The sequence below is a fragment of the Arachis duranensis genome, chromosome 1 (assembly GCF_000817695.3).
Source record: "Arachis duranensis cultivar V14167 chromosome 1, aradu.V14167.gnm2.J7QH, whole genome shotgun sequence".
Taxonomy (NCBI): Eukaryota; Viridiplantae; Streptophyta; class Magnoliopsida; order Fabales; family Fabaceae; genus Arachis; species Arachis duranensis.
In genome coordinates, this window is record NC_029772.3 from 20,384,567 (window position 1) to 20,390,591 (window position 6,025).

The following is a 6,025-nucleotide window of genomic DNA, read 5'->3' on the forward strand; positions in this document are numbered from 1 at the left end:
TAGAAATACTTATGTAAATCAATAGTGGGAATTTCAGATAGGCGTGTGGAGATGCTAGAATCCTTTCGAATCTCTACTTTCTTATTGCTTTCATCCAATTCTTCTTACTTCTTTCCATGGCAAGCTGTATGTAGGGCACCACCGTTGTCAATGGCTACATCCCATCCTCTCAGTGAAAATGGTCCTATGCTCTGTCATAGCACGGCTAATCATCTGTCGGTTCTATATCAGGTTGGAGTAGAATCCCTTGATTCTTTTGCGTCTATCATCACGCCCAGCCTTCAGGAGTTTGAAGCTCGTCACAGTCATTCAATACCGGAATCCTACTCAGAATACCACAGACAAGGTTAGACTTTCCGGATTCCCGGGATCCTACTCGGAATACCACAGACAAGGTTAGACTTTCCGGATCCCCATGAATGCCGCCATCTATCTAGCTTATATCATGAAGATTCTGTTGGGGAATCTAAGAGATATGCGCCCGGCCTAGAGTAGAACGGAAGTGGTTGTCAATCACGCGCGTTCATAGGTGAGAATGATGATGAGTGTCACGGATCATCACATTCATCAAAGTTAAGTATAACGTATATCTTGGAATAAGAATAAAAGAGAATTGAATAGAAAGTAATAGTAATTGTATTGAAACTTGAGGTACAGCAGAGCTCCACACCCTTAATCTATGGTGTGCAGAAACTCCACCGTTGAAAATACATAAGTGAAAGGTTTAGGCATGGCCGAATGGCCAGCCCCCTGAATGATCAAAAGACCGAATGATCAAAGACTACAAAGTCAAAAGATTAAACTGTCAAAAGATGTCTAATACAATAGTAACTTATCCTATTTATACTAGACTAGCTACTAGGGTTTACATGAGTAAGTAATTGATGTATAAATCCACTTCCAGGGCCCACTTGGTGTATGCTTGGGCTGAGCTTGATCTATCCACGAGCTGAGGCTTTTATTGGAGTTGAACTCCAAGTTATAACGTGTTTTGGGCGTTCAACTCCGGGTTGTAACGTGTTTCTGGCGTTTAACTCGAGACAGCAGCATGTACTTGGCGTTGAGCGCCACTTTACGTATTCAATTTCAGAATAAAGTATGGACTATTATATATTGCTGGAAAGCTCTGGATGTCCGCTTTCCAACGCCGTTGAGAGCGCACCATTTGGAGTTCTGTAGCTCCAGAAAATCCATTTCGAGTGCAGGGAGGTCAGATTCCAACAGCATCAGCAGTCCTTTGTCAGCCTCCTATCAGAGTTTTGCTCAAGTCCCTCAATTTCAGCCAGAAATTACCTGAAATCACAAAAAAACACACAAACTCATAGTAAAGTCCAAAAATGTGAATTTAACATAAAAACTAATGAAAACATCCCTAAAAGTAACTAGATCATGCTAAAAACTACCTTAAAACAATGCCAAAAAGCGTATAAATTATCCGCTCATCAGTGACACACTTGTAATCACATATGGTCCTCTCCACCGGGATTTTAATTTCCCAGGGAATAGTCTGAGCCTAAAGTTAAACAGCAGAACTTTTTGTCCTGGCTCAAAGACTCTGGATGACAGTTTCTTATCATGCCACCTTTTTGCTTTCTCTTTGTAAATTTTTGCATTTTCGAAAGCATTGAGTCTGAATTCCTCTAACTCATTCAACTGGAGCAATCTTTTCTCTCCAGCTAATTTGGCATCAAGGTTCAGGAATCTGGTTGCCCAGTAGGCTTTATGCTTCAGTTCCACGGGCAGGTGACAAGCCTTTCCATACACAAGCTGGTATGGAAAAGTTCCTATAGGGGTCTTGAATGCTGTTCTGTATGCCCAGAGAGCATCATCCAAGCTCCTTACCCAGTCCTTTCTACGAGCAATTACAGTCCATTCCAGGATTCTTTTTCGTTCTCTATTAGAGACTTCAGCTTGCCCGTTTGTCTGTGGATGATATGGAGTTGCCACCTTGTGGCTAATTCCATATCTGACCATAGTAGAGTAAAGCGGTTTATTGCTGAAATGAGTGCCTCCATCACTGATTAGGGCTCTAGGGACACCAAATCTGCTAAAGATGTGTTTCTGGAGGAACTTCAGCACTGTCTTAGTATCATTAGTGGGTGTTGCAATTGTCTCTACCCATTTAGATACATAGTCTACAGCCACCAAAATATAAGTGTTTGAGTATGATGGTGGGAAAGGCCCCATGAAGTCAATACCCCATACGTCAAACAACTCAATCTCTAAGATCCCTTGTTGAGGTATAGCGTAACCTTGAGGCAGATTACCAGCTCTCTCGCAACTGTCACAGTTAAGTACAAACTCTCGGGAGTCTCTATAGAGGGTAGGCCAGTAGAAGCCACATTGGAGGACTTTTGTGGCTGTTTGCTCACTTCCAAAATGTCCTCCATATTGTGATCTATGACAATGTCATAGAATCTTCTGTGCTTCTTCTCTAGGCACACATCTACGGATTATTCCGTCTGCACATCTCTTAAAGAGATATGGTTCATCCCATAAATAGTACTTTGCATCAAAGATCAGTTTTTTCGTTTGCTACCTGCTGTACTCTTTGGGTATGAATCTTATCGCTTTATAGTTTGCAATATCTACAAACCACGGTATTTTCTGAATGGCAAAGAGTTGCTCATCTGGAAAGATTTCAGAGATCTTAGTAGAGGGGTAGGACGCCCCTTCTACTGGTTCTATTCGGGACAGGTGATCTGCTACTTGGTTCTCTGTCCCTTTTTTGTCTCTTATTTCTATATCAAACTCTTGCAGAAGCAACACCCATCTTATGAGCCTGGGTTGTGAATCCTGCTTTGTAAGTAGATATTTAAGAGCAGCATGGTCAGTGTACACAATCACTTTTGATCCTACCAAATAGGATCTAAACTTGTCAATGGCATAAACCAATGCAAGAAATTCCTTTTCTGTGGTTGTGTAATCTTTCTGCGCGTCATTTAGAACACGGCTGGCATAGTAAATGACGTGCAGAAGCTTGTCATGCCTTTGTCCCAATACTGCACCAATAGCATGGTCACTGGCATCATACATTAGTTCAAATGGTAATGTCCAGTCTGGTACAGAAATGACAGGCGCTGTGTCCAGCTTAGCCTTCAGAGTTTCAAAGGCCTGCAAACACTCCGTGTCAAAGACAAATGGTGTATCAGCAGCTAGCAGGTTACTCAGAGGTTTCGCAATTTTTGAAAAATCCTTTAAAAACCTCATGTAGAATCCTGCATGTCCCAGAAAACTTCTGATTGCCTTAACATTGGTGGGTGGTGGTAATTTTTCGATTACCTCTACCTTAGCTTGATCCACCTCTATGCCTTTGTTCGAAATTTTATGCCCAAGGACAATTCCTTCAGTCACCATAAAGTGACATTTTTTCCAGTTTAAAACCAGGTTAGTCTCTTGGCATCTTTTTCAGAACAAGTGCTAGATGATCAAGACAAGAGCTGAATGAGTCTCCAAATACTTAGAAGTCATCTATGAAGACTTCCAGAAAATTTTTCACTATATCAGAGAAGACAGAGAGCATGCATCTGAAAGGTTGCTGGTACATTGCACAGACCAAAAGGCATCCTTCTGAAGGCAAATACTCCAGATGAATATGTGAATGCTGTTTTCTCTTGATCCTGAGGATCTACTACAATTTGGTTATAACCTGAGTAGTCATCCAAAAAGCAATAATAGTCATGACCTGCTAGTCTTTCTAGTATCTGGTCTATGAATGGTAAAGGAAAATGATCCTTTCTGGTGTATTGAGCCTTCTATAGTCAATACACATATGCCACCCTGTAACGATTCTTGCAGAAACCAGTTCATTCTTTTTATTATGAACCACTGTCATACCTCCCTTTTTGGGTACAACTTGGATAGGGCTCACCCAGGGGCTATCAGAAATAGGATAAATAATCCCAGCCTCTAGTAATTTAGTGACCTCTTTCTGCACCACCTCCTTCATGGCTGGATTCAGTTGCCTTTGTGGTTGAACCACTGGCTTGGCATTATCCTCTAGTAGGATCTTGTGCATGCATCTGGCTGGGCTAATGCCCTTAAGATCACTAATGGACTACCCAAGAGCTGTCTTGTGTGTCTTTAACACATGAATTAGTGCTTTCTCTTCCTGTGGCTCTAAGGTAGAGCTTATGATTACAGGAAAAATGTCACCTTCTTCCAGAAATGCATATTTCAGGGATGGTGGTAATGGTTTGAGCTCGGGTTTAGGAGGTTTCTCCTCTTCCTGAGGAGTTTTCAGTGGTTCTATTATTCCCTTTGGTTCCTCCAGATCAGGCTGAACATCTTTAAAGATATCCTCTAGCTCTGATTCGAGACTCTCATCCATATTGATCTCCTCTACCAGGGAGTCAATAATATCAACACTCATGCAGTCCTTTGATGTGTCTGGATGCTTCATTACTTCAACGGCATTCAGCCTAAACTCATCCTCATTGACTCTCAGGGTCACTTCCCCTTTTTGGACATCAATGAAGGTTCGTCCAGTTGCTAGGAAAGGTCTTCCTAGAATGAGAGTTGCACTCTTGTGCTCCTCCATCTCCAGCACTACAAAGTCAGTGGGAAAGGCAAATGGCCCAACTGTGACAATCATGTCCTCAATCACGCCTGATGAGTATTTAATGGAGCCATCAGCAAGTTGAAGACATATCCGGGTTGGTTTGACTTCTTCAATCAAGCCAAGCTTTCTGATAGAAGATGCAGGTATTAGGTTGATACTTGCCCCAAGATCACATAGAGTTGTCTTGGTACAAGTACCCTCTAATGTGCATGGTATCATAAAGCTCCCAGGATCCTTAAGCTTCTCTGGTAAGCTCTTTAGAATGATTGTACTGCATTCTTCAGTGAAAAAAACTTTTTCAGTTTCTCTCTAATCCTTCTTATGACTTAAGATCTCTTTCATGAACTTAGCATAAGAGGGTATTTGCTCAAGTGCCTCTGCAAACGGAATCTTGATTTCAAGAGTCCTGAGATAGTCTGCAAAGCGGAAAAATTGTTTATCCTGTTCCGCTTGGCAGAGTTTCTGAGGATAAGGCATTTTAGTTTTGTATTCTTCAACCTTGGTTGCTGCAGGTTTATTTCCTACAGAGGCGGGCTGAGAAGCCTTCTTGAGGGAGTTATTATCAGCACTTGTAGGTGTCTGATCCCTCATTGGCATTTGAACGCCAGGATGGGAGGAGAAATGGGCGTTTAACGCCAGATTTCTACCTTTTTCTAGCATTTGAACGCCAGAACTGAACATGGGTTGGGCGTTCAATGCCAACTTTTCACCATTTTCTAGAGTTTGAACACCAGAACTAGGCATTCACTGGGCGTTTAATGCCAGTTTTTCACCCTTTTCTGTTGTTTAAACGCCAGAATCATTCCTCTCTGGGCTCTTACTATGCTTAGAGGAATTTTGGGTGGCGGTTTGCTCGTCCTCTGTCAGTTATTCTTTTCTTGGCTTTCTACTGCTTTGAGTTGAGGTATTTAATATTTTTTCACTTCTTAATTGAACTGCTTGGCACTCTTCTGTTATCTGTTTTGATAGCTGCTATCTTGTTTGATTCAATTGTGATTCCATAGCCTTATTAGCATTTTCGGTTTCTTGTAGCATCTCCTTAAATTATGCTAACCGTTTTGTTATAGCAGATAGTTCCTGATTGAGTTCAGCAGCTTGTTCCTGAGGACTAAAGTCAGTTGATACTGCCTTAGCTTCTTCTTTCATGGAGGACTCACTATTTAAGTACATATGCTGATTTCTAGCAACCGTATTTATAAGCTCTTGAGCCTCTTCAATCGTCTTTCTCATGTGTATAGATCCACCAGCTGAATGATCTAGAGATATCTGAGCTTTTTCTGTAAGCTCATAGTAGAAGATGTCTAACTGCACCCACTCAGAAAATATTTTAGAGCGACATTTCCTTAGCATCTCTCTGTACCTCTCTCAGGCATCATAAAGGGATTCATGATCCTCTTGTCTAAAGCCTTGGATGTCCATTGTAACGACCCTCAATTTTAAAAATATAAATATAATTAAGTTATA